Source organism: Natator depressus, chromosome 3 (assembly GCF_965152275.1).
Source record: "Natator depressus isolate rNatDep1 chromosome 3, rNatDep2.hap1, whole genome shotgun sequence".
Taxonomy (NCBI): domain Eukaryota; kingdom Metazoa; phylum Chordata; order Testudines; family Cheloniidae; genus Natator; species Natator depressus.
This window is the reverse complement of record NC_134236.1, coordinates 157,820,292-157,846,434: the sequence shown is the minus strand read 5'-3', so window position 1 is coordinate 157,846,434 and position 26,143 is coordinate 157,820,292. Positions and strand designations below refer to the sequence as shown.

Sequence of the window (26,143 nt, the reverse complement as noted above, 5' to 3'; positions counted from 1 at the left end):
CTATTCATGCAACCATAGCATTACAATATTCCACACTGTTTTCATGAGAACATATTGTTTTCTCTGCTTTTTTCCAGTTGTGCTAGGTGCTAGGTGATGAAAAGAGTTTGAAGATGAAACAGAATACTGCTCCTGTGGAATTAGAATACATCAGCCAAAGCCTCTAATAGTTTTTGTTTGAAAAGAAGAGATACGAGAGAGCTTTTCTGATGTTTATACTGCTGCTTGGAAGCTATAAACTTGTCATTGCAATTCTGAAAATAGAGTGGACCTTTCTTAATATTCAGGGTGTTAAACTCCTCCATTATCAAAGATGGCCATTTAGTAGGATCTTGTTTGATGCTAACAGCAACATTATCCTCTTTGTCACTACTATTCTCTCCACCTATGTGGACATGTGGTAGGAAAAGTGGGTCATCTCTTTCATCATCGCTTTTTTTGTCCTGGATTTCAGGAAAGTTTGCCTTTCCTTCTGTCCTCTCTTAAGGAAACAAGTTCATATCTATATCTTCACCTTGACTATCGTTTTCTGAGAAAGACGGTCCTACATCTTTGGAAGATGATTCTGAAGCAGTAAAAGCAGAGAAATAGTTAATAAGTTTGGGTAACTTGCTTACAAGTTTTCTTTCTTTCTAACTTATCTTTCTTTTTCTCTACTCCGATTAGAAATGTGTTGCTGAGACATCTTGCTGGAGCACGGTTAAAACAATACTAAAGAAGTACGGTGCAGTGCTGTCATTAGCAGCTGGCAACTGGAGATTAGCACTACCAACAACCGAATGTCTGAAAAAAATATTTAATTTAAACTGTGAAATGTAAGAAACTGGGACAAAATCAATGTCAATGGGAGTGTAGTGAGGTGGTGTGGCTTCCCGCCGCCCGAGAGAGGGACGAGCCCATCAGGGTGCTGGAGTGGGCGGAACTAGGGAGCTCTGAGCCCGCCCCTCAGAGGGTCAGGTGGCAAACCGGAAGTATAAAAGCTCACTCTCAGAGCTCACTGGGGGCCCAGCCAGCAGGGAGGCCAGACTCCTCCAGCCCTCCCAACTCCTCCCACGGCCCAAGGTGCACCCCAGGACTGGCCCGATCTGCCCTGCGGCCGCTAACCGGAGGAGTTGCCGGACCTGCCGCTTGCCCGCTACCCTGAGGAACCCATGGTGCTGGACGCGCTGGAGGACACCGCCTGGACCCAGGTTCCCCAAGAGGGGGAATCAGGAAGTAGCCTGGGGGCAGCCGACTGTAGTGTGGCTGAGGCACTGCCAGAGCCTAGGACAGTGTGTGGCGGCCAGGAGGCCCACTGACACAGCAGCAGGTCTTCTGCTGCTGCTAGGGCCCCGGGCTGGGACGCAGTGGAGTGGGAGGGCCCTCCTCCTCTTCCACGTCCTTTAGAGGCTTGGGCCTGCTAACATTGAACTGTTTGCTCGGCCCCTGCTGGAAGGCCTGAGCACCTGACTTATTGTTGCCCCCCGCGACCTAGGGCCCGGGTTTACGGTGCTTGTTTCAGTTGCCGCAAGGGCCGCCAAGGGAGACTCCCACAGCTGGACTAATTTCCCCAAACATTATCTGTGTGTAGTGAGCCTGTGTGGCTCCCCACCGCCCCGGAGAGGGTCGAGCCCTGGCTAGCCGCTTTACACTTGGTGGAGAATGTGGGTACGATCCCTTGGCCCCTGTGAGAAGGGATCTGAGGGGGAGAGCCACCCCGAGAGAGCCATGGAGATGGATCGACTAATTAAGCTCCTGACGGAGACCCAGGAGCGACAGCAGGCCACCGCCCAGCTCCAGCAGCAGCAGTAGCAGCATACAGCTCAGCTCCAGCTGCAGCTCATTCAGCAGCTGGGAGCCCAGCTGCAGCAGTTAGACGCCCCACGGAGCCACAGCCAGGAGACGTGGCTGGGTCATTGCGCACCACCACGCCGGTCTGGCTAACCAAGATGGGACCTGACGATGACCCCGAGGCTTTCTTGGTGACGTTTGAACGGGTGGCGCTGGTTGCTGGGTCGGCCCCTGACCAGTGGGCCACTTTTTTGGCCCTATACTTGACCAGGACTGTCCAAACGGCATACCGGGGGCTGGCTACGGAGGAGGCAAGGGATTATAACCAGGTAAAAGCAGCGATCCTGGATGCCTTGGATGTCAGCCCAGACACCTTTCGTCAGCGGTTCCAAAGTCAGACCTACCCCACAGGCACCCGACCCCAGCTGGTGGCCCAAGCCCTGAAGGAAACGTGCAAGCGGTGGCTACAGCCGGAGAGGAGGACGGCAGAGGAGGTCACAGAACAAGTCACTCTAGATCAGTTCATGCACCTCTTCCCGGCCCGAGGACGGGCCTGGGTGCTCTGCCACTGGCCAGAGATGTTAGTAGCCACCGTCACGCTGATAGAAGACTTCCTTGTGGCTGAAACGCTGGTGGGGCTTGCCATCCGAGCCCAATCCCCCGGGCCAGAGTGCCCTAACGCTGAAAGGAAAGGGAGCACCCCGACTGAGCGGTGGAACCTCCTCCGCGGGCAAGAGGCTCGCCCAGGGCCTCAGGCTAGACGCCCTGAACTCCCCCCTCGACAAGGGTCTGCAACCACCATGCTGAATGTCCCGGGGACCAGTCAGAGTGCACCCAGGAGCCCGCTGGGAGCCCCCATCCGAGGCAGTCACCCTGAACTCAGGCCCTGCTTTCTATGTGGGAAATATGGACATTTGCAGCGGGACTGCACAGAAGTGGACTGCAGCTTCGGTCATGTCTGTGCAGGCGAAACCAGGGCCCGGCTACCACAGGCTCCCAAGATCACAGTTCCGGTAGTTGTTGGGGACCATTCCACCCAGGCCCTGATTGACTCTGGCTGCGGGCAGACACTGATTCGCCAGGTTTTGGGACCCCGGGCTGATCCCCACTTGGGAACAATTTGTCTGCAATGTATCCACAGCGATGTGCGGCCCTACCCCAGTCCCTGGATCCCATTGATAGTGGCAGGGGTCACCCGATGAATCATTGTCAGCCTGGCCCCTCGACTTGCATACCCGGTGATCCTGGGGCAGGATTGGCCCCCATTCGAGGAGATCCTCCGCTCGACCCTGGCGCTGGAAGGAGAGTGTCCCGAGGCCCTACTGGAGGAGGATGAGGATGGGACCCCAGAACCCAAGGGAGGGACTGAGGAAACAGACGGCCCCCTGCCAGGGCCCTCTGTTGAGCCCCAACTCCATACCGATTTTTGCCGGGACCAAAAAGCTGACCCCACCCTGAGCGGGGCCTATGAACAACTAGCGGTGGTCGATGGGACCCTGGTCAAACCCCAGTGCGCAATCCAGTGGCCCCACTTCGAGTTATGCTGGGACCATCTTTACCGAATTGACCGCGACCCCCGCACGAAGGAACCACGAACGCAGTTGCTAGTACTGCGGTGTCACCAATGGGCCGTGATGAAGCTCGTGCACGACATCCCCGCTGCTGGGCACTTAGGCCGTGAAAAGACCCCTGCCCGGATTTTAACACGGTTCTTCTGGCCCGGTGTTCACCAGGAGGTGAGGAACTATTGTAGCTCCTGCCCAGAGTACCAGTTAGCCGCTCCCCCGTGAGTACCCAGGGCCCCTCTAGTTCCCATGCCCATAGTGGAGATGCCATTCGAGCGAGTGGCCATGGACCTGGTGGGCCTGCTCCTGAAAAGTGCTTCAGGGTTCCAGTATGTCTTGGTCATTGTTGACTGTGCCACCCGGTTCCCGGAGGCCGTGCCATTGCAGAGCACCACCGCCCAGACCATCCCTGGTGAACTGGTGAAGGTCTTTGCTTGAGTGGGCCTGCCCTGGGAAATCTTACTGGACCAAGGCACCAATTACACCTCCTGGCTGTTGCAGCAGGTATGCGAGCTCCTGGGGTGAAACAATTACGCACCTCCGTCTATCACCTGCAGACGGATGGGCTGGTGGAACGGTTCAATCAGACCCTAAAGGAAATGTTGCGGAAGTTCTCCCCAGAGGAGCTATGCCGGTGGGACCAGCTGCACCCTCCATTGCTGCTAGCCATCCAAGAGGTACCCCAGTCGTTTATAAAGTTCTCCCCATTTGAGCTGCTATATGGATGCCGTCCACGGGGCCTGTTGGACCTCATACGGGAAACATGGGAGCAGTCCTCTTCTCCAACCCAGGGCCTCCTGAAGTTTGTCCTCCAGCTCAGGAGTATCTCGCTCAGGCTGGAGCCCTAGCTTGCGAGAACTTGAAGGCCGCACAGGAGACACAGGAACAAACTTATAACCAGGAAGTGCAGGTGCGTGCCTTTGAACCAGGGGATCGGGTCCTACTCCTCCTGCTATCGAGTGAGTCGAAGTTGCTGGCCTGTTGGCAGGGACCCTATGAGGTGGCTCGGAAGGTTGAGCCTATCATCCAAGAGATCCACCAGCCCGACCGGTGCAAGAAGACCCAACGGTATCACGTGAATTTGTTGAAACCATGGCGAGAGCGGGAGGGTCTGCTGATTAACCCCTACCCGCCAGAGCCAGAGTTGGGTCCTCACGCACCCCGACCGAGGACCCCACCAGCCCCCAGCTTGGTGACACCCTCATGGAGGAACAGCGCAAGCAGGCCCAATGTCTCCTACAGGCATTCTGGAGAACCTTTACGGCCCTACCTGGTTATATGACCCTGGTCCATCACTCCATCCAGACTGAGCCGGGGAAGGTAATCCGGGAGACGATCAGGCTGCTGCCATACCGAATGTGACAGGAGGTGGAGGAAGAAGTACAGGCCATGCTAGCCTTAGGAGTCATCGAGCCGCCACAGAGCGAGTGGCGTAGTCCGGTGGTCTTGGTGTCCAAGCCCGACGGCACCTGGCGCTTTTGTATAGACTTCCGGCGGGTGAACGCCATCTCACGGTTCGATGCCTACCCTATGCCCCATGTAGATGAACTGCTGTGCCGCCTAGGGGAGGCCCAGTTCATTACCACCCTTGACTTCAGTAAAGGGTACTGGCAGATCCTGCTCGATTACACCTCTAAGGTGAAGACGGCATTCGCAACCCCATTGGGACTCTACCAGTTTACCCGGATGCCTTTCGGCCTCCACGGGGCCCTGTTGACCTTCCAGCGATTAATGGATCGCCTGTTGTGACCCCATCAAGCCTATGCGGCGACTTATTTGGATGATGTCATGATATACACCTGCCACTGGGAGAACCACCTGGAATGCATAGCGGCGGTCCTGAGATCCCTGCGACAGGCGGGACTAACAGCCAACCCAAAAAAGTGTTGCATCGGGTGGCAGGAGGCCATGTACCTTGGGTACACCATAGGGGGAGGCTGAGTGAAACCCCTCTTGGGGAAAGTTCAAGCCCTGGCAGCCTGTCCGCCACGCACTACGAAACGCCAAGTACAACAGTTCCTGGGGCTTGCTGGCTACTATCGGCAGTTTATTCCATGGTTTGCTTCCATCGCAGCCCCCTTAATAGGACTTTTGACAAAGGACAGTCCCCGGTGGGTGCAATGGTCCCAAGACTGTAAAGACACCTTCCGGACACTCCAGACACGTCTTTGCCAGGAGCCAGTCCTATACAGTCCGGACTTTGCCTGGGGGTTCATCCTCCACATGGATGCCTCGGAGGTGGGGCTCGGGGCCGTCCTGTCCCAGGATGTTGATGGAAACGACCACCCGGTCCTATACTTAGCCGAAAATTATTCCCCTGCAAGAAGAACTACGCCGTAATGAGAAGGAAGCACTCGCAGTGACGTGGGCCTGTGACGCCCTATGGTACTACCTCCTCAGGGCATCATTTACACTAGTCACGGACCATGCCCCCCTCCAATTACTGCAGTGGTATCTGACCTTACAGCCCTATGCTTTCACCATCCGGCATTGGGCTGGCAAAGACGGTGCGAACGCAGACTTACTGTCCCACCTAGGAGGGATGGAAGTGCCTGGCCCCAATGAGCAGGAGCCAGACTTGAGGTGTGTGTGTGTGTAGTGAGGTGGTGTGGCTTCCCACTGCCCCGGAGAGGGACGAGCCCATCCGGGTGCCGGAGTGTGCAGAGCTAGGGAGCTCTGAGCCTGCCCCTCAGAGGGTCAGACGGCAACCCGGAAGTATAAAAGCTTGCACTCAGAGCTCACTGGGGGCCCAGCCGCTGTGGAGGCCAGACGCCTCCAGCCTGGCCCACAACTGGGAAGCCTCCGCGGCCCAAGGTGCACGCCAGGACTGGCCCGATCTGCCCTGTGGCCGCTACGCGGAGGATTTGCTGGACCTGCCGCTTGCCTGTTACCCTGAGGAACCCATGGTGCTGGATTCCCCGGCGGACACCGCCTGGACCCAGGTACCCCAAGAGGGGGAATCAGGAAGTAGCCTGGGGGCAGCCGACCGTAGTCTGGCTGAGGCACTGCCAGAGCCTAAGACAGTGTGTGGCGGCCAGGAGGCCCACTGACACAGCAGCAGGTCTTCTGCTGCTGCTAGGGCCCTGGGCTGGGATGCAGTGGAGTTGGAGGGCCTGCATCCCCCCTGCCACCCAACTCGTGGGTGGCAGTCTCCCCCTCTTCCACGTCCTTTAGAGGCCTGGGCCTGCTAACACTAAACTGTTTGCTCAACCCCTGCCGGAGGGCCTGAGCTACTGACTTGGTTGCCCTGTCCTGATCCAGGGCCCGGGTTTACGGTGCTTGTTTCAGTTGCCGCAAGGGCTGCCGAGGGAGACTCCCGTGGCAGGACTAATTTCCCCAAACATTATCTGTGTGTAGTGAGCCTGTGGGGCTCCCCGCCGCCCCAGAGAGGGTCAAGCCCCGGCTAGCTGCTTTACAGGGGGGCATAAATGATTATTTTTTGTTTTTTATTTTTTAGTATTAGCACTAATATGATCCAAATCTCCCTCGTGGATAATGTATATTTCAAGCATTGGAGTGCCTCAGAAAAGCAGAGTCCCAGGGCTGCAGCCCCCCTTTAAACCAGCAATAATGGACTGAGCACAGGACTGGAAGGACTCCTGAATGCTAATCCCAGCTCAGCCATGCCTGTGTGTGTGGCCTTGGACAAGTTACTGAGCACAGATCTAGAAGCCAATAACTCCTGAGTGATAATCCCAGTTTTCCTTACTATGCGCTTTCCTTCACTAGACTTCTCTTATTAAAATTTCCCACTGTTGCTAACAACAATGTTGCTCTGTAAACAAGACATCGGAAGCCACCAGCATTTGAACGACTATGTCATGCAGGCCTACTCTGAGCCAATGTAAATGATACAATGGTTAACATACCAATTGCCTAGACTAATGCTCCCAGTGTTGTTAGCACTGGTAGGGCTTCACTAGTGGTAACAATGGTGAGAAACTTTAAGAAAAAAGTCAGTGTTGTCTTGGTGGGACCCAGGATACCTTGAATTTGTTCAAACTTTTCTAGACCTGAAGGTAAATAAATCTTCAGGACCATGCATGGTAACAGCCTGGTTGTCCTCTCATGAGGACCTGATCCAAAGCCCACTGAAGTCAGTTGGAGCCTTTCTACTTAAATTCTATGGGCTGTGGGTCAAGCCTTTACACAAATTTAACCTCAGTATAAGGTTGATCTCAGTGGAGTTACTCCTGGTTTACACCCATGTATGTGAGAGAATAATTTGGCCCAACAGGATTAAAAATTTGTATATTATATACACTTAAAAATGTATATTAAATTAGATTAGATTAAAGTGATATGAATATTGTAGGGAAAATATGCTGAAGAGCTGGTGGCATCTAGGCTGCAGCAGCCAATGGTGTCTGTCCATTATCAAAATGGCCCTCTATGACTGGCCAGTAAGGCTGCCCCCCAGCTCCTGATGAAGACTTCACTTTGATTATCTTCACCTTTGTAATATCCAGCATAGTCTCTTGCAACGTACTTTGCCAGGCACTAACTACATAGCCACCAGGCAGCTTTTGCTAGTGCAGAATGAGGCTTCTGGCATCCTACTTTGGCGATGCGTGTCCTACGAATTGCTAACAAATAAGTCCCTTGCCTCTGCATGTTGGATTCCCATGTATGTCAATGGGAATGACATGAAATGAGCAATGCTGAGAATAGTCCCAAAGGATACATCTGCCGAAGCAGCGTAAAGGGGCCTTAGTGTAAACGAGAATCAGGCCCCTCATCTAAATGCATGGAGCTTTGCAAGTGTGAGTTCCATGAATGCTAATGAAAATCACATGAATTAAGCGGCCATGCTCTGAGAAATTGAAAGCATCCCTAAGTAACTAAACCATTGTCAGCAGCTCAGAGTAACTAAAGGGCTCCTGGGCAAGAGATAAAATTTGCAGAATTGTTTCCAGTCACCTGATACTAAGCAGTGGCCTTTCTCTTTTACTGGATCTCCAAGAGAAGCTGTCAACATACATCCATATTGATTTTTCTGCAGCACCCAATTATAACAGGAAGGTAACATTTATAAGTTAGACTCAAACCCCGGAAATGAAGTTCTGTAGATAAAAATGTCAGTGCCCACATCAGTGATCTTTAAAGAGTATTGAAACATGCTGGTGACTGGTTGTGTGATGCATCAGGTAATTCGCCAGTTTTGTGAGCAGCACTAGCCAGGCTAGGGTTTAAAGACTTTCTAGTTCAGGATTTCATTGGACAAGTCCCTCTTCTCTTCAGAAAAAGAAAACTGTTCCCCCTCCTCTGTGGGAAAACAATCAATCCTTTCTTCTCAGAATGGAAGCTAAACAACCACAAAGAGAGACAGGACACAATCATTTTCCCTTTTATGAGTGTGAGCCTGCTCTCATTGAAGTCATTGGCCAAACTCCTACTGGTTTCAAAGGAAATAAGACTGGGCACTGTACCTGGGCTCTGTTTGTTCCCAAACTTTTCCTGCTCTTCTGGGAGATCTTTACCTCCATGCCTGGCAGTTGAGACAACATCTATGGCACGGAGCCGGTTTCCTTTCCTCACCCAAGATTAAGCACTAGGATATGAGGTCCTGAGTTTGGAGGAGGCCTCCACACTTAGGAAAACAAGACAGCAAAATGAATGCCTAGAACAACAGGTAGAAAGCATATAAATGCAGAACATAACACCAAAATAATTGGCACTGAAATGGGGACTGACAGTAAGAACGCAACAACTTCCTGTCATGGTCCTTGGATTCCTGGGGATATATGCCAGCAGTAGAGGGTGAATTGCTGTAAAGAATGCTTTTACATTCAATATGCCTCAAGTCAGGACTTGATGCATCTTTGGGATTTTCTGCAAAAAAGAAACAGTCCCTCACCTATAGAACAGACTGACCCATCTGGGTAACATACCGGTCTATGCACTGCAGTGCCTGAAAAAACAGATTGAACAAATGGGTCTGTGTAAGGAAACACCTTTGTTTCCTTCTCCTGCAAACAGCTCCAAGCCTTCCCCATGCTATAGTTTATGCCTGGAATACCCTCCCTGCAGGGCCAGACTAACTCTCCTGTGGGCCTGGGGCTATTAGATTTTGTGGGGCCCCTGGGGGTTTGGAGTGTGGGAGTGGCCTCAAGGCGGGACAAGCGATTGGGGTGCGGGAGGGGGTGCAGCTCCAGCTGGGGGTTGGGCTCTGGGGTGGGGCCAGAGATGGGACAGGGGGTTGGGGTGCAGCAGGAGGTTCCGGGTGCGGGCTCTGCTTGGGAGTTTGGATGCGGGAGGGGGCTTACGGTTGGGACAGGGGTTTGGGGTGCAGGTGGAGGTGTGGGGCCTGGGAGGGAGTTTGGGTGAGGAAGGGGCTCCGGGCTGGGGTAGAGGATTGGGGTGCAGGAGGGGGTGTGGGGTGCAGAATCCGTCTGGGAGGCACTTACTTCGGGCGACTCCTGGTCGTCGGTGCAGTAGGGCTAAGGCAGGATCCCCAGAGTTGCCAAATCTGTGGAAACTAAGCAGAAATTGGGCTTGTTTTAGACTGAGTTGGCTCGTGCATTGTGTGTTGGCTAGCTTTTTGGCTTTCAGGGCTTTTACAGTAGCTTGTAGCTTCTTGTTTTTTGATTGGCTCCCGGCCCTGGCTTACTGCTGGTCCCGGCCAATCAGAATGAAAGCTTGAATTGGGTGATTTTTGGCTCCAGTCCAGCTACAGTGTGTGTGCATCTGCCTGTGTGCCTGACTGTGCATGGCAGCATGCTGAGCATGTGTATGCGTCCCCTCCCCTGCCCCTGAACGCCCTTTGCCTAGGGGCTGCAGGGGCATGCCAGCGAGCTGGCATTTGCAGCTCCAGTCCTGCGTGGGTGTGGGGGGGGAGGGAGGGAGGGAAGGGGGCGAGGCTTTGGGACTTGTAGCAGGCCAGATGAAAAGAAGGAGTGGGTCCCATCTGGCCCATGGGCCTGCAGGGCCCCCCTTAGCCCAAGGCCCTGGGCTGCAGCCCCTAAAGCCCCTGCATTAATCCGTCCCTGCCTCCCTGATCCTAGACAACCACATGCTTTCCTTCAAATCCCTCCTCAAGACTCATCTTTCTGTCACCCTTCCATTGCTGTCACCCACCCCAGCAGTCCCTCTGGACGCTTTGCAAACATTAATATATAGTTTGTTTTAAAGTAGCAAGGAACCAGACCCTTCAGGTTGCTGACTGCCTCTCACAAGGTGCTGAGTGCTCTCAGCAAAGGCAATAGGAATGAGAACCTTGCTGAAATGAGCCCCATGTCTTCACAATGTGGAGACCTGCTGCATGGGTCTGAAGCATGCTGTGAAGGGGTTGCACCTTACCCCAGAGACCTGTTTGGCTATGGGCATCTCGTCTCTCCACTGCTCTGAGCCATGACTAGTTAGGGGGTTGACAGGAAACCTGAGTTCCTACCCCTGAGTTCCCCTGCCAGTGATAATGCCACTCTAGATGAGGAACACAGCCCTTCCTAAATGGGGACAGGTAATTGGTTGGGGCCACCAGCTGGTCTGCTCTGGGCCAATCAACTGGCTCAGATAGCTTTGAAAAAGGACGGGCAGGGCTCTATGATGACTATACCATGTTGGCTGCAGGGATACAGTAGGCCCAAACCCAGGCAAAGTTGACCGCTGAGAGGCAGCCTGAGGAGCAGCCTAGGTGCGGAACCACACGTAAGCCTGAACCAGGTGTCATCCTTGCAGAGAGAAGGAGGTGTCCTTCATCTGGGCCCCAGGGACCAAGGCTGGAGGGATAGTTTGGACTGTGTATTGGCTTAGTTAGAGTTATGTTAGTCAAGTATCTTGAGATTACATGTATGCCATGGTGATATTACTGTGGTTAACTAAGTATATGTGTGATTTCACTAATGGTTCCTTAATTATCCCTCTAATAATCGTTTAATACTCTTGCTGGCTGATACTATTCTTGGACTTAGGACGGAAGAACCCAATGCACAGCTACAGACTAGGGACCGAATGGCTAGGCAGCAGTTCTGCGGAAAAGGACCTAGGGGTTACAGTGGACGAGAAGCTGGATATGAGTCAGCAGTGTGCCCTTGTTGCCAAGAAGGCCAATGGCATTTTGGGATGTATAAGTAGGGGCATAGCGAGCAGATCGAGGGACGTGATCGGTCCCCTCTATTCGACATTGGTGAGGCCTCATCTGGAGTACTGTGTCCAGTTTTGGGCCCCACACTACAAGAAGGATGTGGATAAATTGGAGAGAGTCCAGCGAAGGGCAACAAAAATGATTAGGGGTCTGGAACACATGACTTATGAGGAGAGGCTGAGGGAACTGGGATTGTTTAGTCTGCAGAAGAGAAGAATGAGGGGGGATTTGATAGCTGCTTTCAACTACCTGAGAGGTGGTTCCAAAGAGGATGGTTCTAGACTATTCTCAGTGGTAGAAGATGACAGGACAAGGAGTAATGGTCTCAAGTTGCAGTGGGGGAGGTTTAGGTTGGATATTAGGAAAAACTTTTTCACTAGGAGGGTGGTGAAGCACTGGAATGCGTTACCTAGGGAGGTGGTAGAATCTCCTTCCTTAGAAGTTTTTAAGGTCAGGCTTGACAAAGCCCTGGCTGGGATGATTTAATTGGGGATTGGTCTTGCTTTGAGCAGGGGGTTGGACTAGATGACCTCCTGAGGTCCCTTCCAACCCTGATATTCTATGATTCTATGACTATATCTGCGTGTTGTAATTATTTCAGTTAAAAAGGTACATTTGGTGAAAAATGGAGTTTTGGATCAACCCAAACTATTTGTGAATGTGGCTTGAATTTGGCTGAATTAAAAATGAAGGGAAACTTTCTGGAAAAAGGCAAATTAGTTTTGACATTTCAAAACAAACTGCCAACACTTCATTTAGTTTTTGTTTTGAAATGTCTTTTTGAATTGACATTTTGTTTCAACGTTCTGTTTGGAAACTAGCTGTTTAGTTTCAAAATGTCATTGTTGAAACATTTCATTGAACCTGAACAAAACTTTTTAGGTTTTTTGTTTCATTGAGGGAAAAACTGAAAACATTTAGTTTTGGTTAAAAAATGAACCAATATTTTCCTCAAACTTTTTTTTGGTTCGGCCACTGAACTAAAAAGAAAATCAATTACTCTCTCAGCTTTATTCCTGGGTCAATTCCTGACACCCTCCCTTCTCCACAAGCCTGTAAAAGAGACCTCCAATCCAAAGCAAGTGGGTATGAATTAGGATAACATTGCAACCACACTAACAATAAGCGCCTCCCACGATCTTGCCCTGTTGCAACCCTCATCCTCTCAAACTTCCTCACCCACTCTTTATTCACTGTCATACCTTGCTGTGTAAAATCCAATTCAGATAATAAATCCTGCTTTGTTTGTAAAGTATCATGCTGAGTCCTGCCACAAGTGCCAGGAGGCAGAGCGGGAAGATGGTTGCCAAGAGAGGGAGAACAAGAGTGCTCCTGCTGGGGTTGACCCAAACAGTATCAATAAGGAACAGGACAAAGGTCAGTTGTCACATTCTCTCCCTGGGAGGCACCACCAGCTTCAGCAAAATCACAGATCTCCCACAAGTTAAACTTGTAATTTTTTGGGGGTTAAGTGTTGAGGAATTTATAGCTGAGGAGTGTGGTGTATTGAAAATTGTGTTAAAATTGTAAGCATGCAGTTTGATTTTAGCAGCAGTCAATCTGTAAAAAGCCAGCTTAGAGCAAGGTGTGGTTAGTTGTGCCTTGCTGCCTTAGGGAGCAGCTTCTTTGTCTCTCTGTGTTTTGGTTCTTGTGTGTTAGGGTTCCTGACTTTACATTTCAACCTTCCAGCAAGAGTATTTTATGTTCTTAATCTAACTTCTCTGATTGTATGCCATGAACATAACACCTTCCCCTTTCCAGGCTAGAACAGCTAGTTAGAAGAGTAGCTCCACTCCTGACAAAGATCATGGCTGGCCTCTGCACAGGGATGCAAGCTGTGGGAAACTGATTGTACCTTTCCCCTGTAGCAGCCCGCAGACTCACCAGTGCAGCGCTGGTCATCTGGGAATTAGCTCTTTTCCAACCTCGGAGAGCCCTCTGCTGGCTGTTGTCTCGCCTGCCTCAGGTCCCCGTGTCCCTCCTGAACCTCGGTGCCCTTTACCTCGGGGTGCTGCTCTATCACAGTGCCCCCATGCTCTGGGTCTCCCCTCCCAGGGGAACCCCCAACCCTCTAAGCCCATCTTGCCTCAGTGGCTACTGCCAGTCATCATCTAGTGCCCTTTCCCTGGGGCGGACTGCAGTCTATAGTGGCCACTCATCATTGTCAAGGGGTTAAGACCTGCTGCCTTTGCCTATCTCCAGGCTGCCCCTCTGCAGCCCCATTACCTTTCGTAGGCCTTCAACAAGGCCTGCAGCCTGGGGGTTTACCAGGCTGGAGCTCCCCAGCTCCCTTTGGCTTTCCCCAGCATTGCTCCATTTCAGGTACCTTGCTCCCAGGCAGCTAGCCCTTCCCACTCCAGGCTGGAGTGAGACTGCCCTCCAGCTCCTGGCTCCCCAGCCCTCTTAGCAGGGCCCGCTGGGCCCTGATTGAGCTGGCCACACCTGTGGTCAGCTACTCCCTCAACTGCTCTCACTCCTTGTATCCCAGCCGCAGTCCTCTCCGGGACTGCTTTTAACCCCTGTTCTGCTGGAGAGGGGCAGCCGCCTCACTACAGCGCCCTTCTGATGTGTCCATGCTGGACCATCCGTAATGTAGCCTAGAAGCTGTACTCAGTAAAGAAGACAGACAAGTGCCAAAATAGTTGAAGAGGCAGATAGACAAAGAGGAATAATTAAAGTATCTGGCTTAATAGAAAAGGAAGTTTTTCAGAAGGACAGAAGTTTGAAACTGCCACCTCATCATAATTTAGATTAGAGCTAGATTATGGAAGGAGAAGAAGAAAGGAACTCAGAGAACTTGACATTCTGCCACCTACTGAAACTTCTGGAGGCTGGTGGTAACAAGCCAGGTCTTTCATCAAAAGGCATGATGTGCTAACCTTGTTTGTATCTGTCTCTTATTCCTGTTAGGGGAAGCCACCTGGTAATGCTAGAATAAAGCCTATAATTAAACACCACCCATTTTCAAGATGCTGGTGAGGAGATTATAATTTTCAGTGAATTATAATCCACAAAACACTGTAATATCCATATAATTACAACATACTGTAATATTGCAGCTCAGAACACTGTCATTCATTCAATAACAATGATGTAATATTCACAGATAACCCTAAGTGAGCATCCACAATCTGTATGTTGTAATCATGAACTTCTTTCAAAGCTGGGTTTGTATGGGGAATAATTAACCTGCTCATTGTAAAGTTAACGAAAAAAATTAACAAATTGTCAATATGTTAACAGAGAGCATGCACTTCCTCCTACTTCTACCATTACTTTGGAACAAAAATAAATTTAAACTACGACAAACTTTCAGGCCCACCACTCAAACTTACATTCTGAAGGGGAATCTTTACAAGGGAAAGGCATGAAGCTTACATTTTAAAAATGAGGGCTAATGCAATGTCTTATATAGGTCATCTGCTCAAACTGAGCTAAGGAATCTCTGGATCTAAAGGAGTGAGGCTCTATTTCACTAGTATGGAAGCAGTAAGCATTTCATAAACTTGTAATACCTGGTTCAGCCACTAGAAGGGGACAAAGATCCATACTAGGTTTTTGTGGACACACTGAGATCCGGAAAGAAGGCATGCTCTGTCAAAGGAGTCCAGCTGTGAAACCAATTTCCCAAGGAGATTAGACGATTGCAGAATCTGATCAATTTTATAAAATGCTCTTTTTCTCTGCTCCTCCTACTCCCACTAGTGCCTTCATGCTTTTTTTTTTTTTAACAGCCTCTCTCTTCCAGGTCATCATGGTATATCACTCTCCTTTAGATGTCTCCAGTTTGGCAGTTCCAGCCTGGCAGCTTTGTATTCCATTAGCCAAGGGGACTCATGATATGGAAATTTCCAGTCACCGATAAATCTTAAATTGGTCACTTGCTGTTTGAATTTGAAGTAGCAGCAGTGTTTGGTACACCCTAGAAGATTTGGTGGCGCGATTTAGGCTTGCATTACTCATCCTAAGTAGGAAAGAGGCTGGGTAAGATGTCACAAATTCTGCTTTCTTTAACCAGGTCAGCATTCCACCGCTGATAAGTCATCTAGATAGTGACTACAAAAATAAGGATCAAGGAACTGATTAGCTACTCCAGGTTACTTCAGATCAGTAAATGTTCACTCTTACCTGACTGCTAGAGAGAGAACATGGTACCACACGCTGTAAATATATCTGTAATAGTGACACTAGACTTGTGGTGGAGGCTCACTTCATTGGAGTTGGTGTGGGATACGCCTCTCTCTGATGTGGCAAACAACAAGAGGAAGCTAGACATGTAGAAACATTTTCTCAAGTCAACCCTTATTAAAGTACTAGGATTATTAATAATTATTTATTCCAACTTGCGGCTTTGTAAGCTGACAGGCTCTCATGAAGAGTCACAGCTTACCAAAGGGAACAAGTGAAAATCTTGGAACCCAAATATTGTGAATTCGAGGAGAAAGGCACGCTATCAGGATTAGTCACTACAGTTACTCACAACCACAACTAATGGCAACAAGGCAAAGGACCAGCCTCAGTGAATTAAATAAAGCTACCAGGCTCACTCCAAATGTTGGCAAACACATCATTCTAGGTTACTTCAGTGCCTGACTTGGAAGTGACTATTCAAGAGAGGACAGGACACAATGTTATGTGTAAGATAAGCAACAATGGTTTCTGCTAATCAATAACTGTCATGATCATAATTTTACAATAGTAAGTACCATCTTCGGACTGCCCTTCAACACACAAAATGTCATGATACCACTTATGGAGTAAACGCTAGCCCTTATTGATTATCGTATCATCAGGCACAGAGACTGCAATATGCCATAATTGCGAATGCCACATCTGTAGCAAACTGCTAGACTTATTGCTATGACCAACCTTATCTTTAAATATCCCCAAACACCAGCATCTAGCTTCAGGTAGCTCTTCCAAGTGTCTTAATATCTAAATCCCTTAGGCTTTCAACACAGAAAAATCTTTTGTGGAGAACACCAGCACTGCATTAAATATGGATGCAACATGCATTAACTCCATATGCTTAACAATCTGTTCCATCTTGTATTTACTTGTAATGCTCTGAGTACCCTTCCCGGACCTAGAGAAGAACTCTGTGTAAGCTCAAAATCTTGTCTCTTTCACCAACAGAAGTTAGTCCAATAACACATATTAGTGCCATCTTTGGTAGCTATTAATATGACCAAAAAGGAATAAGGGAAAAGACTAATGAATATTGTGTATCTCAGAATGCAATGGACACTGCTGGATTCATAGCAATAACTGGAGTTATATGGATGGAAATGAGAGCTGGATTTGGCACCAGGACTGGTTTGATGATAGTATCCATGAACTAGCAGCATTCCCAGAAGAAACATGGAAAGTCTCTCAGCAAACTCTTGCATTTCCTAAATTAGGCCTTGTCTGCACAGAAGATTTGCCTTACAGTCAGCCACAGGTGTATCTGGACATGTGCAAACCCCTAACATAAACAGAATAATTCACTATAAGCTAAGATTTGCATCAATGGAGTTTACCAGTTTCAAGTAGAGATAAATTCCACTGGTGCAACTGATGGCTTCAGTTGTCTCCACCAGTGATTTGTACCAATGCATTTCCTCCAGTGGCTATAACTGGGATAAATTATCAATGCAACCAGGACCTCAAGATCTTTGAGCCAAGCATCTTTGCTATTTGTAAGGAGCTAACTTTAAGAGACAGGAAAGCAAAGATTTGGAGAAGCAAATATAGGATCTTGCCTTACATTAATGGTGCCAGTTTCATTGTCATTATGGGATCTATTTACTGGGAACGAATTTTCCAAATAGTGGCCAAGAAATAATTACCCAAATTAAAAAGGAATAGGGCAAAATGAACCAGAACAATATCACACATAAGCTCCAAATCTACTTGAACAAATTGTTTTGATTTTTCACTTTATTCTATGGCTGGGCTGTGAACCACAGGCATGTTACCACTGGCACAGCAAACTTCTGGAGAAAATTAATCAGCAACACCTTCAAGCTATTATGCAGACCAAATGGCAAGGTAAAATCACAAATATTATGATTCAGCAAAGGTTGCAATAATCAGCACTGTACCAACGCCTATAAAAGCTCAGCTTCGCTGGGCTACTCATAAAGGACACTAAGTTATTAAGCAATAAGTTATTGCTCATTTTTATATAGCTATTGACATGTGGGAAGCTACAGTTGAAAATTAGTGAGTTTGGCAAAACCAAAATAACATCTGGGGCAGAATGTGTTGAAGCAAGACAAAGTCAGCAGGAAGAGAAAAAGATTACTTGCAGACAAAAGGAAAGTGCAAGAGTTACCACTGTTGTCTTTGCCACAAAAGACAATGATGATTACCATCAGCAGGTGAAATCCTGGGAACTTTCTTAGAACTGTATTCATTGTTGGAACTATGCAGCAGCTGATCTCTAGTATTTCAAGAAGGAGCCCTGATTCTTCTCATGATGGGAGGCTGGTTTAAAGTGAAAGTGCACTGGTTTTGGCTGATAAATTTCAATGACGATTTCAACAAATCTAAATCCAGAGGTTAGTTTAAAACAATTCTGAAATGATTGGAGTATTTGATGGTACACTATATCCACCCAAACTGCACCAGGAACGAGCATAAACTTCTTGTTACAGGACTGGGAGTCACCATTTCTGGGGTCTATTCCCAGTGATGCCGCTGATTCACTATATGATCGGAGAGTCATTTTAGGTGCCTCACTTTTTCTCATGTGCAAAATGCGGATAACTACCTCCAAGGGCAGGGGTGGGCAAACTTTTTGGTCCGAGGGCCACATCTGGGTATGGAAATTGTATGGCGGGCCATGAATGCTCATGAAATTGGGAGTTGGGGTGCGGGTCTGGTGGGGGTGTGGGCTTTGGGGTGGGACCAGAAATGAGGAGTTCAGGATACAGGAGGGGGCTCCGGTCTGGGGCAGGGGGTTGTGGTGCAGGGGAGGGAGTTAGGGCTCTGGCTGGGGGTGCGGACTCTGAGGTGGGGCTGAGGATGAGGGGTTGAGGGTGCAGGAGGGTGCTCCAGGCTGGGACTGAGGGGTTTGGAGGGTGGGAGGGGGACCAGGGGTGGTGCAGGGGGTTGGAGCAGGCTCTGGGGGGTGCTTACCTCAAGCAGCTCCCAGAAGCAGCAGCATGTACCCCCTCCTGCTCCTACGCATAGGGGCAGCCAGGCGGCTCTGCTCACTGACCCGTCCATAGGCGCCACCCCTACAACTCCCATTGGCTGTGGTTCCCAGCCAATGGGAGCTGCGGAGGAGGTGCTTGAGGTGGGAACAGCGTTTGGAGCCCCCTGGCTGCCCCTATGCATAGTAGCAGGAGGGGGGACATGCTGCTGCTTCTGGGAGCCATGCGGAGCGGGGCAAGCCCCCGACCCTGCTCCCTGGCTGGAGTGGGGCAAGCCCTGGACCCCACTCCCCGGCGGGAGCTTAAGGGCAGGATTAAAATGTCTGGAGGGCTGGATGTGGCCTCCGGGCCATAGTTTGCCCACCCTTGTCCTAAGGGGTTGGGTAAAAATTAATGTTTGTAAAATGATTGCAGATCCTGAGAGCTATAAGCATGCACAGTATAACATGAAAAATAATAATGATATTTTGCCCTTTTACAACAATCTAGAAGTCCAAAGTGATGTATAAACACTAATTATCTTAAAGTTAAGGTTTTTTATAGTTACAGCAAACCAAATATTAAAAACAAAGGAAATTAAGAATTCAGAGAATTTTCTACATTCCTTATTCACTAATTGCAATGCCTTTTAATATGCAAATCAAACTGAAAAATTGAAATTACACCCTTAACTCTGATCTTTTTAACTTGATTTGAAATGAAAACTTTACAGGAAATATAAACTTTTAAATGGTATCTACCCTGTCCTTTCCTACAGATGTGCACACTACGGAACACTGTAATCTAAAGATACAATGTATTTTCCATAGAATAGCCCTTTTCTATAAGCTTTCATGATTAATCAGCCAATTTTGTCATTTAGCTTAAAAAAGGAGTTTTTAGAGGTAACTGATCTTGTTCTGTGTTTGTTGAGACAGATCTAATCATACCATTCTGCCACCGTGTATAGACACACATCTTCCATTCAACAGCTTTGGCTGGTAGGTAACATTAAGGAGACTATTTTTCAGGAGAGCAGTATTATGAAGGTTAGCTTCTGGCAGTACATGGATTTATTAATTGGATTTAAGAACTCTACATGTGTGGTGTTTACAGTTCATTAATAAACTCTGTGCCATGATTTTTGCAGACTTGTTCATTTCAGTAAGACTGCCAGTAAACTTACATCTAAAGTCGAATATATGCCTAACTCAGGGAGAACACCTATGAGTTGTTACACTTACACACTTTAAATACAGTTGGGAAGTACCAGATTTGCCAACAGGGATTGAGTCTGATGTTAAACAAATACATTAAAAAAAAAAAGGTGGGGGTGGGGGGAGAATGTGCAAAGTGATCTGGATTCAGTTTCTGTATTAAGTCACTTTCACAGAGGTTTTCATGCAGTGTTATGCTTTTAGTTCCTCAAAAAAAAAAATAAAAAAAAATCCCCCCCCCCTCGAAGAAGTAATACATTATTGTTGGGAAGTGGGATACCAAAGCAGGGGAGCACCCCAGTGCGTGAAAAATGCTTCAGAGACTGGAAAGGAAGGTGAAGATAAAATGTTAACATACAAATACATTACATTCCCACAGTTATCCCATAGTATATAATATTTAGACGAAGCCGTGCATATAATCTTTATATGTTTACAGAGATCCCATTACAGACATGGGAGGCAGTATCAGGTAGAACAGTGTTTGCCATTGCTCATGACCTACATAGGAAAGAATAAAGATTTTAATCTTAATATATTAGGAAATTTTGAGCCAGGGACATGAGGCTAATTCTTTAATAAAAGAAAATGTACAAAATGCTTGACGACTTGGATGAAAAATCTCATAGCTCAGCCCACCCAATCCATTATCAGTGGGTCAAATTCTGCTCCCAGTCACACTGATGGCTCTCTAGTGGACATTAGGCCATGAATCTTTTGAAGAGAAAGCAGTGGAAAGCCATTTCCTTTATAGAATGTAGATCAAAGGGAGACCTAGGGCCATTTTCAGAGGTGATGCATAAGAAAGTGTAAGCTCTATGTGGGTATGAGAAACTCTAGGCTGCTGGAGCTTATGTGCTGAAAAGTCTGAGAGGATATAAATTATATTATCTTAGACTCACTGAGGCTTCTCTCTGAATTTAGCCTCTAGGTTTCAGTGGAGCTCTGTTTAGTATATAGGAGTAATTAATTTCAGTCTATTTTGAGGAAAAACCATGTTTCAAGTGAGGTAGGAAAATGATGTTGGCAGACCCTTTGAACAGAAAGAATGGGAAAATTTGGAGAAAAGGGGCAAAATGTTCCATATGCTTTGTAACTAATGAAAGCTATGTGACCCTCTTTCACACTGCTACTGCAGGGGTGATGACACTGGTTCTTCATGATTTACACTGGCTGCTTGTGGGTTTCCAGGTAGCATTTCAGATGTGGGTTCGGGCCTGTAAAGCTCTGAGTGGCTTGGGACCTGCCTGCTTGAAAGACCGCCTCTCTCTCTGCATGATACTGCTACAGCAGCAGTCCAGGGAGGTGCTAGTTGGTGTATGTCAGGGTACCTCCCTCCATTCTGAACTCTGGGGTACAGATGTGGGGACCCACATGAAAGACCCCCTAAGCTTATATTCTACCATCTTAGGTTAAAACTTCTCCAAGAAGGCACAAATTCCTTTCCTTGTCATTGGACGGTATATTGCTGCCACCACCAAGTGATTTACACAAAAATTCAGGGAAGGGTCACTTGGAATCCCTATCCCCGCAAGCCCCTTCACCCCCTTTCCTGGGGAGGCTTGAGAATAAACTACCAACCAGTTGCCTTAGCAACGTGAGCTCAACCAGACCCTTTGTCTTTAGGACACTGAAAACAATCAGGTTCTTAAAAGAATAACTTTTATTATAAAGAAAAGAGTAAAAGAATCACACCTGCAAAATCAGGATGGAAGGTAACTTTACAGGGCAATAAAAAGATTTAAAACACAGAGGACTCCCCTCTGGGCTCAACTTCACAGTTACAAAAACAGGAATGAAACTACCTCTGTACCATAGGGAAATTCACAAGCCAAAACAAGAGAGAGCCTAACACATTTCCTTGCCCTACTCACAGTTTCTATGATTTTTAGATGGATTATTCCAGGTATATATTTTCAGGAGCAGGGATTTGGAGCAATCAAATTTTTGAATTGCTCTGCTCCAGCATCAATAGTGACTGCTCCAGTTCCGCTCCGACTCCACTCCATACTCTGACTCAAATTAATTTTTAACTAAATAAAAAAGTGCATACTGTAATTTTGAAAAAACATTATTTTTATTCAGACTTTTAAAACAATTTAAATGTCATCAACAATGATACAAACTAGAATCATTCATAATTCATTCTGTAAAAAATTATTGCAGCAATCAAGTCGTCTTTCATAGCCTGCCGCAAATCATTTAAAATTAAATTTAAAGCCAAAAACAGTCGCTCTATACTAGCTTGAGTTGTTGGTATGCTCGAAGCAATTCTACAGGCAGCCTGAATGCAGTGTGGGTAGCTGTGAATGGCCTCAAAAACAGACTTAACTTTTAGCCTACCAATAGACTCCATCGCCTCACAATCTTCCCGAAAGTTTCTCAATTGTAATAATGCTTCATTACAATTATGAATTGCAGAAACTCGCTGGCATCTTTCTTGTTTATCCAATTACTTTTTGAAGGCGTCATCTTCTGAAGAATTGGTGCTTGAATTATCTCCATTTCCTTGTGATGGTTGAAGACGTCTCAGGGATGGACGCTCGAACAGGTTCAGAGTGGAGACGGAAGTTTGAGAACAGCCTGCTATTTCTGAAGGATGTGAACTTTCTGAAACCGCAAATTCGATTGTTGATTACTCCTTTTGTTGTGTTTCATTTTCTTCAAATTTTCTTCAAATTTTTGTCGAGTTCAAATGTAGCAGTAGATTTTGTTTTTCGAGTCGTCGAGCAATATCAAGGAGCCCTTCCTTTGCCCTTTGGTATTTCCCTTGAGGTAAGAAGAATCCGATACCATGGGTCAACATAAACTCCAGAAAGGAAATGAATATTGTCAAAAAGCTTCTCTTTGCATTTCTGCATGGAGGATAGAATTCCTTCTGCAATTTGTCCACCATTTTCTTGCAAGAATTTTTACAGTTTTCGCCATTCCTTCATTAAAACTCCCGGGGTTACATCGACAGCTTGAAGATTCACGGTTGTTTGGTTTGGCTTTGCCAAGAGGTCTCGCAGGTTCTTCACTTCGTCCCATTCAGCTTTTGTTAACATGTTCCAGCAGCAGCCACTTGTTCACAGTAAGATTGAAAAACGAGAAGCTGATCAATCATCGCCAATGTTGAACCCCAACGAATCACAGTATCCAATGATTGAGTTACCCATGTAGATCAAGTAGAACACTTCGAATGCCTGGGGTTCGTAGTTTGACAACGACTTGTTGAATTTTTGCCAGAAATTTCTTCACATGTTCTTTGTTCAGTCCATCCCAGATTGCCAACTGAAGAGTGTGAATACCACACCTCATCAGTTGGACTTTTGAGTCGTCCTCATGAAGCCGTGTTGGAAGTATGAGGCTAGGGTCATTAACCCATTGCACAGCAGCATGCATATTGAGTTCAATTTCATCCATTCCTTTAGTTCCTTCATCAGGCAAAATAGCTTCAGTTCTGTCCACATCCCTGTTCTCAGAGGTAGAAATGGTTTCATTGTCCTCGCTGAAATTTTTGATGGCACACGTCATGTTTGCTGCATTGTCTACGCAGATGCTCAGCACTTGCATTTCACTGATCCCAAATTTTTCTAAAATAGCTTTTACTTGACTTTTCACGTACGAAGAATTGTGACACCCTTCAATATCAATTATGTCCAAGGTTTTTACCACAGCTTTATCTTTTCCTTCTTCGTAGTACTGAGCATTGATTGCAAGGAAATTTCTGTTTCCACGGGTTGCCGCATCCATTTTCAGGTAGCACAATTTTTGTTCCAAAGCTTTCTTGAGCTCTTCGTGACCAGACTCAGCTGTGCTGAAATCTAAATGATGAACCGCATTGTGCCCCGTTGAAACGCCAAGCTGCCGACCCATTTCACCTGCAATTTTTTGGAATCCTTTGTTCTTTAGCAAACCATTTCCATCAGCCCTTCATGGAAAGTATTGGCATCTATGGTGACTGTAACCTTTGAGGACTTCAAATGTGAGTCAAGTTTTGTTTGCTCAATTTTGGGTTTCTTTTCAGATGAAGCTCTGCAAAAAATCTTTTCTCCAGGAGTTTTCAAAGAGCCAGATGAACGTCGCTTAGCTGCATCAGTTTCTGTTTTGCCTCATCTTCCTGGTCATTTTTTGTAACCAGAACCACATAGTTTTCAGGATGGTTACGTTTTACATGCCACCAAAGGTTGAAACTTTTCACTGCACTTGCTTCACTTGTCTTGAAGCTACATGTTTTGAGCTTGCCATTCACTTCCTTTTCCACCTTGCACGTTGCTGATTTCTTCTTTGCTTTTCCCAAAAGCCCAAATTTGGGCTTTTCAAATTCAAAAGTAAAGACGTCATTGAGATCCTTTTCCATAAATCGGCTATCAATCATGGGTGGCAGATTTGATTTTTTTGTTGAAGACATGGCAATGAACAAAAGCATTACATTTTTTTATAATGTACTTGCTTGTGATATCTTAACCACTTAAGGTACTTTGAATTTATTTTGGATTTTCGGGACAAAAATGATCGCATTTTCTTTTTACACAAAATTATTATTAAAGTATATTTTAATACATTTCTTGCAGTTTTAATGAAGTAAGAAGTATTTTAATATACATAATTAATATACATTTTTATTTATAAATTGTAAGTTAGTTTTTCTTATGAAATATTGCGGAAAAAATATTTGAAATATTTTCCAAGTTTTTAATTAATATCTCAAAAACACTTTAATATAGATATATCAATGAAATTGGTATGTGCCGTAGTGTTAGTACATGCTATCGCTGTTCTACAACATTAATTGTTGGGAAGTAATGAGGCTACACGTTACAAGGTTGAAAATAAACTTTAAGGGGAAAGCAGATTCAAATTGCAAGCACAGTAAAGAGAGCAAATTTTCAGAAATATGTTTTTGCTTCATCAGTCTGAATAGATTATACAAGCTAGAGCAAATGACAGGTTCTATCTTGTATAATATTTCCAGCCTGATGAAGAAAAAACATATTTCCGAAAATTTGCTCTTTTTACTAAAAGGACTGTGCTTGCAATTTGAATCCGCTTTCCCGATAAAGTTTATTTCCAACGTTCTATCACACAACATCATTCAAATAAAATTATTTAAACTACAGGCGTTGTGAACTGGGGGGACTGGGCCAATTTTATTTAACATTTTTAAAATCTTCGACTATTTAACAGATATGACCCTGGAATATGATTTAATGCTAAAACACGCATTAAAATGGTAGTCTTAATTTATTTTGTTTAATTAACCATTTCCGAGAAAACTGTTTAAAAATTTTAATCTGCTTAGATGCTTAGAATGATACAAACAATTTTACTTATTACTTATTTTTCAACTTTGAAACCATAAATTTTAAACGTAATAATAAATAATAACCAAAAATTATTAACTTATTATGGAACATAATATTACCACTAGTAGCCAGGGGCAGTCGACGACAAGCCTTTCTTGAAATATGAAATAAAAATGACCAACCGCCAGTTCGGGACACCTATGGTTTAAATAATTTTGGATAATGTAATATGGTAGCACATACCACGCTAAGACACAGACATAATTTCATTACTTTATATTAAAGCATTTTTGAGCTATTAATCAGAAATTAACTTTTCATCACCTCCTTGAAGGGACTGTAGCTCCCTTAGGAAGAATTTTAGGACACGTGTTCACAGAAATGTTTTTTCTTAAAATGACCTAAGGATTCACCCCCAAAGGTGTGTTGGATATTTCCAATCACTCTGGATATATCACAAAAATCACTCCTAATTTATGCAAAAATGTTTACTGTATATTTATATGCCTGCTGCATGTGACTTTTTCAGTAAATTTAAAATTACAAACAATGCTACCAAAAGACCCTTGAACAGATGACATATAAAATAAGTCCGCCAGAGTGATACGGGAGCATGTACAAATGAACAAATGTAATGGGAGCCCGTGTGAGAAATGAGCTTAAGTGGTTAATATCTATTGCGATATGTTAATATATCAATAAACAAAAACATTATTTTTTTGCAATATACCTGTTTGTGATATCTTAAATGTTGCGTCTTGAGTCACACTTTTCTGTAATTGCAGCACTCAGCGCGTCTCGTTGATCAACCCTTACAAAAGAAGTATCAACACATACTAATCTAACTATCTAACTAATCTACGTGAGTACGTACTCGCTTAACCTTGGCACAAGGGTGGGAGCAGTCTGTAGTGTTCCCAGATGTCTGATAATTATCTGATTCTTTAATAAAACATATCTCCAAAAAACTTTGTAATTTTGCATCTGTACATTAAAACTTGATTTCAGCTGAAGTGAGAATAAATGTGATATATTATGTAAAGTAGTAAAGTAGATGTTAATATCAATTGTTATACAATCTGAAACTTTTTTGCACCTT

The 26,143-nt window shown here is 46.2% G+C and overlaps 1 long non-coding RNA gene across 1 annotated transcript in view; it reads right to left on the bottom strand.

The window, feature by feature from the left end:
• Window positions 1–521: 521 nt before the first annotated feature.
• The window catches only part of LOC141985234 (uncharacterized), a 55,933-nt gene continuing 30,311 nt past the window's right edge, over window positions 522–26,143 (bottom strand). Inside the window, exons 2-4 of the long non-coding RNA XR_012638890.1 lie at window positions 9,743–9,813; window positions 8,765–8,925; window positions 522–565 (exon numbers count right to left, since the gene is read on the bottom strand). This is a non-coding gene — a long non-coding RNA (uncharacterized LOC141985234). The remainder of the gene's footprint in view (window positions 566–8,764; window positions 8,926–9,742; window positions 9,814–26,143) is intronic.